Source organism: Choloepus didactylus, chromosome 3 (assembly GCF_015220235.1).
Source record: "Choloepus didactylus isolate mChoDid1 chromosome 3, mChoDid1.pri, whole genome shotgun sequence".
In the NCBI taxonomy this organism is placed as follows: Eukaryota; Metazoa; Chordata; class Mammalia; order Pilosa; family Megalonychidae; genus Choloepus; species Choloepus didactylus.
This window is the reverse complement of record NC_051309.1, coordinates 88,471,121-88,485,226: the sequence shown is the minus strand read 5'-3', so window position 1 is coordinate 88,485,226 and position 14,106 is coordinate 88,471,121. Positions and strand designations below refer to the sequence as shown.

Sequence of the window (14,106 nt, the reverse complement as noted above, 5' to 3'; positions counted from 1 at the left end):
TATACCCATCAGCATAAATATATATTATAGATATTTTCTAACACTATTTTTACATATTTTTATTTTTAAGACATTCGATTTGCCAGATTTTTTTTTTTTTTTTTTTTTTTTGTGGTGAAGGTGGTAGTGGTTTAAGAACTGGTTCATGGTTATCTTTATATTTGTGTTAATTTATGTTAATGTATATTTATGTTCTTTGTATTCTTTTTTATGTTCGTTTCTTTAAAATTCACTTATTGTTGCTTTTCATTTTATTTCCTCCCCCATAAGTTTCTTATATTTGTTTTATTGTTTTTTGTTTCTAATTTCATGAAGATAATCCTTAAGTCTTCCTTCCTCCCTCCCGCCCTCCCTCCCTTTTTCCTTCCTTTCCTCCTTCCTTCCTTCTTTCCTTCCCTCCCTCCTTCTTTCCCTTTTTTTAATTATAATGACAATATTTAAGACCATTAATTTATCCCTAATTATAGCTTGGGCTGCATCTTCCTACACATTTGACAAATCCAGAAAGATGATACCAGTATGTATTCTCATCAGCACTGATTATTGTCATTTTTATAAATGTTATAAAATATTATCTCAATTATGTTATTTATGTTATCCATTGTTTTATTCACACCCTTTTATACGATCTGGACTGACTTCTTACTATCCATCTGTACAAATAAATGTGCTCAAGTTTGCTTTAGATCCCCTCCCCTCCCCAAAAATCTTTCTTTGATCCTAGCTTCTTCAAACTGTTGCTGCATCTGTCTGTTTATAACCAAAGATCCAGTTTGCTAAATCTTCACTGAAGAAAGGCAGATGGCATCTGGAATATCTCTGTCAACTGGGAAGACACGTGGCTGGTGTCTGCTGGTCCTTTGCTCTCGGGGTCTGGTTTCAAAATGGCTTTCTCCAAAATGTCTCTGGGCTTCTGTCTCTCTTAGCTTTTCTCTCTCAGCTCTTGTGTATCCTTGCTTGTTCTCCCAGGACATTTCTCTCTAAACATCTGGGGGTCCTCTTTTAGCTTCTCTGGGACAAACTCTAGGCTTCCTCTCTTAGCTTAGCATCTCCAAATGTCTGAGTCTGTGTTGGCCACTGAGCTCTCTTAAGGACTTCAGTAAACTAATCAAGACCCACCTTGAATGGCCAGTGTCACACCTCCATGGAAATTATCTAATTAAAAGGTCTCACCCATAATAAGTCTGCATCCACAAGATTGAATTAAAAGATGGATTGTATGAGTGACATAATAGATTCAAACCAGCACAAAGGGTATCTTCCAGTCCTTTCTCAACCCATTGTAATCTGGCTTTTGACCCAGTGCTTTCATCCTTTCTCTCATCCTTCCTAGTCTACCTGGGTTATTGCAGTGACTGTCTTGGCTTGAATTAGCATATCTGTCTTACATAGCTGACTCCCAGTCCTCAGTCCTTAACCACTCCTCTCTTTGGAACTACAAGCTTATATTTCTATCTGTGTACTTCTCTGCTGAATGTCCCAAAAGCAGCTCAGATGCAGCTTGTCCAAACTATCAAACTTGTTTGTTTCCTTGGGCATCTTGTTCTTCTTCCTGCTCTTCATATCTTAGTTAATAGAGCCTTAATAAAGGTTGCTAAATCTGTCTTTGCTTCTTTATGCTCAGCTGCATGTGCCCTCCCTTGGATCCATCCATCCACCTTTTATGCAACCAAGCCTTGGATATGGATGGTTTTGGAGCCCAGGGAGCAACAGCTGGGGCCACAGCCACCTGCCCTTTCACCAGGTGGTGGCTATGTGTGCATTGCCAAGGTCACCTGACCCCCTTTTAGGACCCAGCAGGGAAGAGTAAGATGACATTAAAGTGCTTGTGTGGCCTCCCTTTAGCATAGTTTAGAGATGTATGTAATGTGGACACTACAGCCTTGAGTGTCATTTGGAACCATAATTGACACTGTTAAGCCTTTTTCTGCCTGAGAGAAGGGACTGGGTATCTCTTTATCTTTGTTAAACAATGGGAATTAAAAAATTGAAAATTATCCTTTAAATAAATACTGAGTCTAACCACTTTCTTTATCCTGATTATTTTGTTTTTATAAATCCTTGTCTCCTGCAAATCTTTATTCTGCGCCTCCACCCTCATCTTTAATTAGGTTTTCTGGATTGTGGCCACCTAACTGGTGCAAAATCACCGAACTAGCATTTGTAAACATTACAGTCTCTTTGGGTTTTATTATCCAATTTCAGTATTGATTGGATCCCCAGAATGTATTTCCATTAACCTGCCTTTCTTTTAAAACAATATCTATGTATCCTATCAGTGTAATAGTTTATTTCTCTTTTATCAAGTTACCTTAAATCCAAACTGACTTTACTCCAAACACATAAATTCCCTCAGTGGAAAAAATTAAAGGATATCTACTCATCGAAAGATGTGTATTTGTAGGCCCTATCTTGGCTATGTTTTCAGAATGACATGCCTTGAATTCATCCATTTCCTGATGTCTCGACAGCTACTGCTTTGATTCAGAATCTCTACCTTTCTTTCCAGGAACATTGCAGTAGCTTCCTGCTACCACCATACCATAGCCATACTGAAATCCTGTTCATTGTTAAAACGGGTTCATAATCAAATCATATTTCCATGACTTTGTTTGTGTTATTCCTCTCCCCAGAATGCCCTTTTAGCTCTGTCTGCTCTGAGAATTCCTTCAAGATCCATCTTAAATGTCACCTCCTCTTTGATCTCTTCCTAGCTTCCTCAGGTGGAATTATACATGCCTTACTTTGGGCTTTGTAGAGATTGTTTATATTATGAAATTATTACATTTGCATTTGTAATTATTTAATTGTGTCTGCCTCCTCCTCTAGACACTTTGAGGGCAGAATTCTTGCCTTATTTGTACTTGTGTCTTCCCTACTACCCAACATAATACCTAACCCATGGTAAATATTTGGTAAATGCAAGTTAAACAAATGTTTGTTGACTGAAAATACAACCTCCTTTTTAGGTGAACATATAGATAAGAAGGAAGCATGTATAATAAAGAAGGAAATCACTTAGAAATTTTTCTGAAGAAACTAGAGGAAACTGCAAGCAACTTGTTTTGTGATTTAAAAGAAATGGGCCAGTGATCACAGCTAGAGATTGAAATGCAGGGTTCCCAAGGCTTTCACACTTCTCTTAGAAATGTATAGCATCTGCCTAATTGTACAATGAATGCCTTTGGAAAAAGCAAAACCTAGTTGTTGTTTTTTTTTTTTTTTTTTTTTTTTTGGCTACATTAGAATCAAAGAATAAAATGATACTTCTGAGATAATCTTAGGTACTGTAACCTGATTTTGAATTATGGTCATGTTTTTAGTTGTTGTGTTTTAATAAAGCAGGTTTTTTTGACCTTGCCCTTTCTTTCCTTTTATTCTTTTATCATTACATAGAATGCTCAAGGACCATACAGTTTGTTACCTGATACCTCCCAAGACAGAATACATTTTGATTTTATGTGTTAAGATGCCAAACTCTCTTCATGTCCCCAAACAAATGTAGAAGCACCAGTTTATCTTTGTAAATCTTTGTAAAAAGTTAAATCTGTTTATCTTTGTAAATTCAACAGGAAATGAAATTGTGGATGCTACTGTCCCCCTAACTGATTTCCAGAAAATGCTCTGTGATGTTCACCTATTGGAGCTCACTCCCATCGTGACAAAAGCCATTTCAAGAATATCCAACATCATTTCACCTTGGCCAATTATAGATCTCGGTGAGATTGAAAAGGACAGGGTGCAGCCGCGTGACTCCCTATTCCCAACCAGAGAAGTCCAAGGGTGGATAAATGTGATTAGAATACGGGCTTCTTCCTGTAGCCTCCTGACCTATTTATCTCCCTGCCATGTCATCGTGTTTCCAGAGGATACTGTAAACAGATAGCAGGTTTAATCCTCCGCAGTCACCGTTTTCACTTTATAACTAATAAAGGAAACTTCAGTGCTCCCCCATTATCCAAGAACAGAGTTTCCTTCCTGAGCCATCCAAATGCCCCTCCAGCTCCGCCTCCTGTCTCAACCTCCTGGACAAAATACCCTTTGCCTTTTTACCCCACTGCATTACTTAATGTTTTCCATTAAAATTTGGTATTTCCTTTTCTGGTTTCTAGCAGTCTCTACTGCTTGATAGACTTTCTTTCCCTTTCAGTATCTTGCAATTCTATTTATTATCCAAGGCCCACCTCAAATGCTACCCACTCATGGACCTGGTCCTTATCCCTGTGGTCAGAATTGGCCCCTCTTATTATAGCAGGGACATGGGTCTTTGCTTTCAGCTTATGTATAGCAATGCTCATGTTACTCCTTATACTGTAGTTGTTTGTGCTCACATTTATGATCCCTTGAGCCAAGGCTTCTGGGATTGTTTGGTTTGGTTTGGTTTGGTTTGGTCTTTTATTTCTCCCCTTTCCCACTTCTTAGCCTAGTGCCTTTCATTCTTTCTTTACCACCTATTTATTGAGCACCCTGTATGCTAGGTCTCATTCTAGACTCTGTGGATAAAGCAGAAACAAATGATTAAAAATCCCTACTCTCATGGAGCTTATATTTAGTGAAAGAAGAAAGTCTGTTAAAATAAATTGATAAAATATAGTAAAAGGTGCAATTATGGATTGGATTGGGTCCCTCCCCACCCCCCAAAAAGGCATGTTCAAGTCCTAACCCTCAGTCCTGTGACTGGGAAGGTATTTGTAAATAAGATCTTTGAAGATGTTATTAGTTAGGATGAGGCTGAACTGGATTAGGGTGGGCCTTAATCCAATATGAGTGGTGTCCTTAGAAGGAGAGGAAATGTCAACACGGAACCTTACAGACTTCAGAGGGAGCACGGCCTGCTGGCACCCTGATTTTGGACTTGTAGCTTCCAGAACTGTGACATAATAAATTTCTGTTATTTTAAGCCACCTAGTTGGTGGTACTTTGTTACAGCAGCCCTGGCAAACTAAGATAGTGGCTATGGAGAAAAATATAGTAAGGAGGGCTGGGAATTCTGGAGGTGAGGGTGATTATAAATAGGATTGAGGGAAGGCCTCCCCAAGAAGGTACCCTTGTGGTGAAGATTTGCCGGGATGCAGGAGCAGCTGTGCGCTTACATGGGGGAAGAAATGCTAAGGGCAGACAGCAGCTCACCTGCATAGCCCTTCTGGGAACCAAGGAGTAGGAGCGGCTGGAACCAGGGAGAGCAGTGGGTGCTCTGAGGAAGGGGCTTGGGCTTTTACTCTTATCTGGGTTTTGAGCTAATGAATAGCAAGGTCTGATCTGTGTTTTAAAGGAATCTCTCTGGCTGCTGTGGTGAGAAGTGGTTAGGTTCCAGGTGTGTTTTGGCTGAGGAGTTCCTGAAAAATCAAATATGGGATGTGCAAGAAAGAGAGGAGTCTGAGATGACCGAGAAACTGGAAGGATGGAGTCTCCTCTAAATAGAGAAGTGGAGACTGCAAGCAGGGTGGGCTTGGAGGAGTAAGATTGAGAGGACGTCTGTGTGTTCTGACATAGAAAGGTGCCCACAATATATTTTTAAGCAAAAAATTTTACCTATATATATGGGGAAAAGTGCTGGGACAATATATATTTAACCATTAGCAGTTAATTGTTTAGGGGGTGGCATTACTTGCGACTTTCCACATTCTGATTTTTAATTCTCTCTATATACAATGAGAATTAAAAATCAGAATGATTTTTAAATCAGGTGATATGAGGGGAACAGAATATACAAGACTTGGTCCCTGACCTCCATGTGTGTAAGAAGGGAAAGAGCAGAGCCGGTTTAACCAGGGCAGTTGCACCCAGTGAGTCTACAAGGTGCAAGGTCTAGCCCTCGGCTTTGCAGGTGTATTTCATCATTCACGGGAAGGTGCTCACACGCTGTAGACCCACTCATGATAACAGATCCCTGAGACAGATTTCTAAACCAGAGTAGAAATGTATTAATTCCTAATGGGGGATTAAAAAAAAAAAAGCATTAGTGATTCGCTTAGGAAAATCCTTTCTTGTTAAGTCCCTTTGGAAAACTGTATTAAAGGCCAAAAGGTGTCTTGGAAAATATAGATTTAGAACAGAAGTGAGGATATTTCTATCAAGCAAGACTAGTTTGGTGATTTGCTGTTCTTTACTGTAGGGGCGATTTTTTCTAGAAAACTAGCATTCATCCTAGAATCAAAGCAACTTTTCTCCTGTATAGTATAGCACTGTCCAGATACACTAAGAATTCTAATGGTTCAACTTCCTCAGTCAGTGAATCTGCTCTTAATTCACACCAGGCAAGGAGAAGTTCAAGATATTAGGGGAAGGATCACTGATTTGAGAATCCAAATAAGGTGCGATAAATTGGTTGTCTGCAGAGAACAGGTTATATATTTAATGATGAACTATTTCTAAAGGAAATATATTATCTCTTTAAAAGGGGACCGTGTGCTGTAGAGCTGTTTTAAAGGTGAACTGTGTAGATACCATAGCCGGAAGGGGGAAGTGGTACAGGCAGGTGACAAGTCCTGAAAGGTAAAATGGTGCAACCTAGAAACCAGGCAACCAGACCACAGAGGGAAGAGACTGCAGTCTGAGTATCGTAAAGAGAACAAAATGGGGGAACTTGGGAGAGACCACATATGTGTCAAAGAAGGGATGATTCTAGATGATTCTACCCCACCTGTACCATGCCCCACTCCTAGGAGAGGAAGAGCATCAGTGTGTAATCCACCTTCACAGGGAAATAGAGGCAAGTAAGGGAACTGGAAAGGGACAGTTGGGAGAGCACTGTCCAAGCAAGGTAAACTGGGATGAAACCAAGCCCACCCTTGGTCTGGTGAAAGTCCATTCCAATGTCTGGAGAGCCCCTGAGGGGCACAGCCTGGGGGAGGGGAGACAGCTGAGCTGAGTAGTTTAGAGTTCCAGGTTCATGCCAGTTACTCCTCTCTGAGAATATTTTCTCGTCTCTTCAAGGATGGTTGGGAAACATGCCAGTCTTCTTAGCACATTTGTAAATCATTCTTTGGATGTGTTACAGATGCTCCTGCTTAATTTCATTGATTATGGATTTTTACTGGAGCCACTTTGGTGATTTTTCTAATTTTGCTCTTAATTCTGCAAATACACCCTAATTTATGTTATGTAGCCTTCTAAATGCTTAAAATTAATAGGACGTGAAACCTTCCAAGGAAAGGTAGGGAGGGCATTGAGGAAGATGGAGAAGGCTGATAATTTATGAAGGCTGTTCCAGGTTGTTTTTGTACAACGTTCTGTATGAAATGAGAAACTACGTTGCGTCCCTTTCACAAGATGCGTGGGGCGCTGACTGGCTTTGGAAGAACGAGAATCAGGCAGCTTGCTACATTTCGCTACATTTTACAGGTCCCTGGTTTCATTGCTTTTCATTCTGGTGATGCTGTACTTTTGAGCATTCAGGGAGCCTGGGTTCTGAGTTGTTGATTAGTTCTTCTGGCCCTGGGAAGGGTGCAGGATGATGTACAGCCTTCTTCAGCATCAGTCTTGTTCCGCTTTACAAAGTAACCTCTGGTCTGTTTTATTTCATATGTGGCTTTTTTTCTGCCCTTCCAAAGATGTCATCAGTTTAAAGTAATTTCTAAGGGACCATTTGAAGGATCTTTGAACAAGGTCATACATACCCTACTTCACCAAGAGAACACTGAAAGCATATCCTACATTCTCTTTCAGGTATCCTCACTGAATTCCTAAGCACGCACCATTTAGCTGGAATAAATCTGCACTTCTACTTTCTTTTCCTGGACCACAAATGGGGTTGGCATCATTGATATTAAGACAACCTTTTATAATAATAATAGCTTTCAATGACTGAATGTTTGCCATGTGCTTACTTTTAAAGTGCCTTCTACATGTTAATTCCATTAATCCTCACGGCAGCCCTGAGAGACAGGAGCTATGTGTCCCTATTTTATAGCTGAGAAAATTGAGGCTTAGAGAGTAAAAAGTAATTTGCACAAAGTCACCCAACTAGGAAGTGGCAGAGCTTGGATTTGAAACCAGACAGTTGAATCCAGGACACGTGCTCACAGTTCCTGCCCTATTCTGCCTTCCCCCTATAATGGTAAGTGGAAGAATTGTCACTTTGACCATTACCTTGGTATAACACCTCCACTGGGCAATTGTCATTCTGTTTGTTAAGGAGATCAAAGTTCAGCATTTGGGGTTTGATGGGCATGTGCATTAGCCTAGCCAGCATTTCTCAGTCTTAGCGTTTTGACCTCAGATCCCCAGCTCTTGAGCTTACTTGACATATCTGTCATCAGGCGATTTGGAGGGAACATATTTCTTATTTTGCTCTGGTTTGTTTCATGTTTGTTTTTCCTCTTCACTGAACCAGGCCTGAGGTAATGGGTGTCGGAGCCCAGCAAGAGGGAGATCAACATTGTTTGTTTTGGCATTAGAGCCGTGACTGTGGGCCAGAAAGTCTTGTTGTGATGCTGTTTCATAGCTGTGGACCAGGGGCTAATGGGAGCAAGGATTTCATTTCCAGTTAGCTTGTGGCTGGACTGCTCTTTAGGTTTCTGTTTGCATTTTACCTTAGGGATACGATGGCACATGGAATAATTGAATATGGCAAAGGGTATAGAAAAGACTCTCTAGAACTGCTGAATTAGGCATGGCAGGAGTAAGCACCTAATTGTCGTCTATAAAATAAAATTAGTAATACTACCGAGACTTTTCATGCCTCCCAGGGGATATTGCTAAGCAAGGAAGCCCTTCCCTGGCTTTTATTCTGCCATGTACTTGGGGAAACTACCTCGTCACTTGAAACTCTTGGATATCAACTGATTCATCAGGACAGGATTCTTTTAAATTAGTGTCACCTAAGAATCAATGTACCTCTCAAGTAGCTTATAGATACTCAGTCTTAATAAGGAATGGTGTGGGGTATCAGATAATACGTTTGAGCCTGCAATTAACAGAATATCTGAATGTATCAGTTAGAATAAAAGGTTCAGCTGCTGTAACAAGAAACCCAATGATAATGTGGCTTAAAAAATGAAGTGTTTTTTTGTTTGTTTGTTTGTTTTGTTGGTTTTTTGTCATGTCACAGTCCCAGGTGGATGCTTCATTTGAGTGGGGGAGGGGAGGTTGATGACAGCCAAGCCATTTTCAACATTGCTTCTGTCTTCTGATCATCGCCATCTCAGCCTATAGGAAATGGATGTTTGAGAGGTGTATGTGCCAGACCAGGAGGTGGCACAGGTCCCCTGTGCTCACATTCCATTGGCAAGAATTTAATCACATGGCTATTCACAGTACAGGGGAAATTGGGAAGTAAATAGTGTAGCCGAGCAGCCATATGCCTAGTTATTATTCCAACACAACAGAATAGAGGGAATGGATTTTCTTAGACAGCTAGCAGTCTTTGCCACAGCCAGCACTTCTGGCCACTGAATATCAGTGAATGCCATATTTTCTACACATAGAACACACTTGGTTCATCCCAAGGGAGATAAACTAAAGCCCCATGGAGTAAATGTACTACTTCAAAGTCCACAGCCTCATGGGTATGCACAGTCTTTTCCTTCAGGTCTGGATGTAGTTCCTTGTGGTCTGGCAACCTATGAACTAAAAGATGCATTATTTCCCCTTCTACACTTGTTCGCACAGTCAGTATTCACTACTGGAACAGAGGGTTGAAACACCATGATTAAAACTCCCATTCAGAAAGGGGAGAAGGAAGTGCACACGGCAACCACTGGTCTGCAGGAAGGCTGGAGTTCCAGGACAGGCAATGGGAAGGCCCCTTGCACCGGCAGAGGAGGAATTTCCCTCATTTAACCCTGGTTCTTCTCTTCAGGAAGAACAACCTTGTCCACCATTTTTTGTGTCCTCTAACCTTGCCCTCAGGAGACTTGTCCTTTTCAACTGTCTTCCTTGCCAACTCTGAAGTGGATGTCAGGGATATGCCCTCCTTGGTGGATGTGCAGCTTTTGAAGCCCACACCCTGCTGGTACAAATTCAGGGGTCTGAGGGTACAGCACTCAAAAGGTTTTGTTGTCCTGGCTGCAGTTCCTTTGCTGATGCAATTCCCTCCCTTAGCTGACTATTCTAGTTTACTAATGCTGCCGGAATGCAAAGCACCAGAAATGGATCGGCTTTTATAAAAGGGGATTTATTTGGTTACACAGTTACAGTCTTAAGGCCATAAAATGTCCAAGGTAACACATCAGCAGTTGGGTACCTTCACTGGAGGATGGCCAATGGTGTCTGGAAAACCTCTGTTAGCTGGGAAGGCACGTGGCTGGCGTCTGGTTCTAGTTTCAAAATGTCTTTCTCCCAGGACGTTCCTCTCTGGGCTGCAGTTCCTCAAAAATGTCACTCTTAGTTGCACTTGGGGTATTTGTCCTCCCTTAGCTTCTCCAGAGCAAGAGTCTGCTTTCAACGGCCATCTTCAAACTGTCTCTTATCTGCAGCTACTCTCTCAGCTCTTGTGTGTTCTTCAAAGTGTCCCTCTTGGCTGTAGCAGCTTGCTCCTTCTGTCTGATCTTATATAGTGCTCCAGTAGTTTAATTCAGACCCACCCAATGGGCGGGCCAACACCTCCATGGAAATTATCCAATCAGAGTCATCACCCACAGTTGGGTGGGGCACATCTCCATGGAGTCACTCAAAGAATAACAATCTAATTAACACTGATAGGTCTACCCACACAAGATTACATCATAGATAATGGGATTTGGGGGGACACAATACATTCAAACTGGCACACTGACTTTTGATCTGTTAACTTTCAGCCAGGTTATATACCAATAATCACACCCAAAATTCTTTCCAGGCTTAGATCTTAAGCCTGCATTATTTCTTTGCTTTTTGCCCCCCTCCCCCCATGCTCCCCTCTCTCATTTCAATGTCATTGGTTGCACAATACCCCAAGTACAACTAAGAGGCCTCTGAAATGACAGACTTGGGAGGGAAGGCAACATCCTTATTTTCATTGCTCATCTCTTGGCTATTCAAGGTACAGAGGCCATTGCTTTTGTAACCCTGAAACACCCTAAATTTCTAAACTCTTCCTCTTTCTTTGCATTTCTGTTTGCATATCAGTCTGTTCTGCCCTTGGATAGTCTGTCTCTTTTAATACCTTGGCAAAAACATCAAGGAGCAGACAATGCATGTTAATATCCAGGCACTTTTCAATCATTTTTTCCTAAAGTAATAAGCTTAATTACGTCAGGTGATGGTTTTAACAAAAGCTTGGGCACAGCAGAGTCTTCAGCTTTCCAGCCTGGTTTACCTGTTTTCTAGCTGTGTACTGTCTAAGTGTTAGACCAATACAATGTGTTTTAGATTTTTTGTTTAGTTTGGTTTTGCTTTTACTTTTTGTTATTAAAAATTTCAAAAATACAAGAAAGCAGAAATAAGAATGTAATGAACACCCATATGCCCTTCACCAGATTTAACAATTAAAATATTGCCATATTTACTTCATCTTTTTTTTAATTTTTTTAAAGAAAATTTTAAGCATTGTGGCAATTGATCCCTTAATATTTCAGTAGACATCTGTAGAAAATAGAGACCTTTTTCCATATAACACAAATCCATTATCTTATGACCCTCCACTTACTTGCCCCCTTGCCACAGTTACTTGCAAGGGAGGCTGGTAAATATAGTGAAACTGAGCAGCCATTTTCCCAGTTATGCTGGAAGAAGGGAGAATGGATTTTGGTGCCATGCCAACCTACAGTAATAAAGCAATAGAATCTTTTGTTTTACATTACCAGAAGTGTGTTAGTTTTAGGGGTTTGGTGCAGTGACTCAGTAATGTTATCAAGGACTCGGTTCTTTCCCTCTTTTACTCTGCCATCCCCAGTCTATTGGCTTTGACTTTGGGCTCTTGTGTTTGTTTTCCATTAGCAGGGAAGCAAGCCCTTCCCATCTGCTACACAGTAGACTTCCCTGTGCATCAACTTGGTCAGATGCAAGGGAGTCTGGAAAGGTACTTGTCACAGGAAAACTGGATCGCTGTGATTGGCTTAGACCAATCGTGATGCATACTCTTGGGCTGAACAATTGCTGTCCTGATAAAATTAGAGTTCGATTAGCTAAGCAATAGGGGAGAACTGTCGAGTTGGCAATTATATCTGCCACATGTGGGCAACATTTTTTTTTATTATTAAAGATATAAATGTACTCAATGGAGGATCTTGTCACAGAATCTCTAAGAAGATATTGTTGAAGTACTGGTAGAAGGAGTTTCTTTTTGGGATTATTTTGTGAGTGGTGTGGAGACAGCGTGTTCCCTCTATTTCTGAGAAAAAAGATCCTTTGGGCCACTAGCATGAAAGATCCCTCTAGTCATCTGTCAATTGAACAAAGGTAAATCGCTTTTAGAAATCAAGAGAGCGTTGGAGAAAAACCAGTCACCACTGGTTCTATTTAGAAATCATCATATTATTTTGGGGGTTGGTAATATTTTACAGAAATCCTTTACTAATTAATATACTATTTCTTTGAAAATTGGAAAATTTCAAATTTTCTTGAAATTTATTTTTTTGAGGAAATTGATCTTAAAGATTAAATAATATTATTTCTATCTGTCTGATTAGGGAAAGTCATATATTCCAAAGGTGACAGCAGGTCACCCAGAGTATTTTGCTTTCCCAAACTTAAGATTCAGTGAAAACAAAATTTTAACTGTCTGCATAAAGAGTATTACTTATTTGTTGGTTTTATTGCACATCTCCCCATGCTGATTTATATCTGAGAGCCGTAAATGTTTTAGGAAAACAAAACAAACAAACAAACGAAACCCCAAATAGATCTTGTCATTACCTCTTAAAATTGCAGATAAATTGCAACATAATTCAAGCTCTTCACATTTGACACACATGGAAAATAACTTAAATTTCCAGAAGGTTAAAAAAATCAAAGATATTCTTGCTTCACAGACACTGTGACAGTCCTGGTCATTAGTGGGGTGACTTGTTAATCTTTCCTGCTCCCTTCCAGCTGGCCCTGAGAACAGAATGAAAAATTACTTTGGCAAGGAGTTCATCTCCTGATAAATCACGAAACTAACAGATGATAACTGAAGACCCCAAATAGCACTTGCAAAGGAATATAGTTAATATCTATTGAAGATTTGCTATGTGCATAGCAGCTGAGTGCTTTAAACGTATTTCCAGTCCTCATAAAAACCCTGTGAGGTGAGGCACAGAGAGGACTTACCCATGGTCACACAACTAATAAGTGGCAGAGCTGGAATTCTCAGGCTGGTTGTCTGGTTCCAGAAACCATGAACTAGAACTGCCTCTCTCCATTACTTCAGGTAGTACAAAATCCTTCTAATTCATAACAAGTAAATCCCTCTTGCCCCAGAGAGCATTATCAAACTTTTGTGGCACTTCACAATCATTTTTATTAGTAATTTCTCACTAATAAAATTCTAAAAGCTATAAACAAAGATGTTCCAATGGACTCCAGTTTCCATTTATAGATTGGAGGAGTTTGACCATTGCTTGATAAAATAGAAAGTTTGTCTTCAGGGATGATCATTGGTAACAGTAGGCTATATTGTTTGATTTTTGTAGTTCTGTTAGCTTGTACTGTTAAGAGCCATCAGTTTGGGATTTGATGATAAAAGGATGAATAATCATACCACCACAGCTTTATGAAGATCCCTTTTTAGAACCAATTAAAGTAGTTGGAGTCTTAGGAGCCAAGCTAATATGGACTTAAACTAACACTTTGATTCCATGAGACTCTAAATTTCAAAAGACTAGATATCTTCTTGGGCATTTGCAAGACTTCCAGCGTCACAAAAATGTCAACAGTGGGAATCACTGCAAAGTTTTTGATATAGTTCCTTTTCTCTCAGAAGAAAAATGAGAGCTTCAGGGATGCCAAATCTCAGCGTGAGCAAGTAGAAGATCGAGATATCACCATCTGCCTGAAAATGTTGACGAATACACACTAGGCAGACTCACTCATGCCACAGATTGGGAAAAGAGAGTAAAGATCACTCAAACATTGGGAATGATATTTGTTGGAAGAAGAGAACATGAGATAGAAATGTACAGAGAGTTAGCAATATTGGCTCTCTAGGAAGATTTGACCATCTGGATAACAGCTTTGCAAATCATTTTGATAAATGATACCAAC

The 14,106-nt window shown here is 40.2% G+C and overlaps 1 protein-coding gene across 4 annotated transcripts in view; it reads left to right on the top strand.

Annotated features, from left to right (window-relative positions):
- Nucleotides 1–14,106, top strand: part of TMEM150C (transmembrane protein 150C) — a 101,787-nt gene that overhangs the window by 29,276 nt on the left and 58,405 nt on the right. Inside the window, exon 1 of one of the 4 annotated variants that reach the window (XM_037830103.1) lies at nucleotides 3,589–3,719. The exons of the other annotated variants lie outside the window; for them this stretch is intronic. The gene's annotated coding sequence lies outside the window, so the exon portion shown is untranslated. Of the gene's footprint in view, nucleotides 1–3,588; nucleotides 3,720–14,106 lie in introns of those variants that run through there. 4 annotated transcript variants of the gene reach the window in all.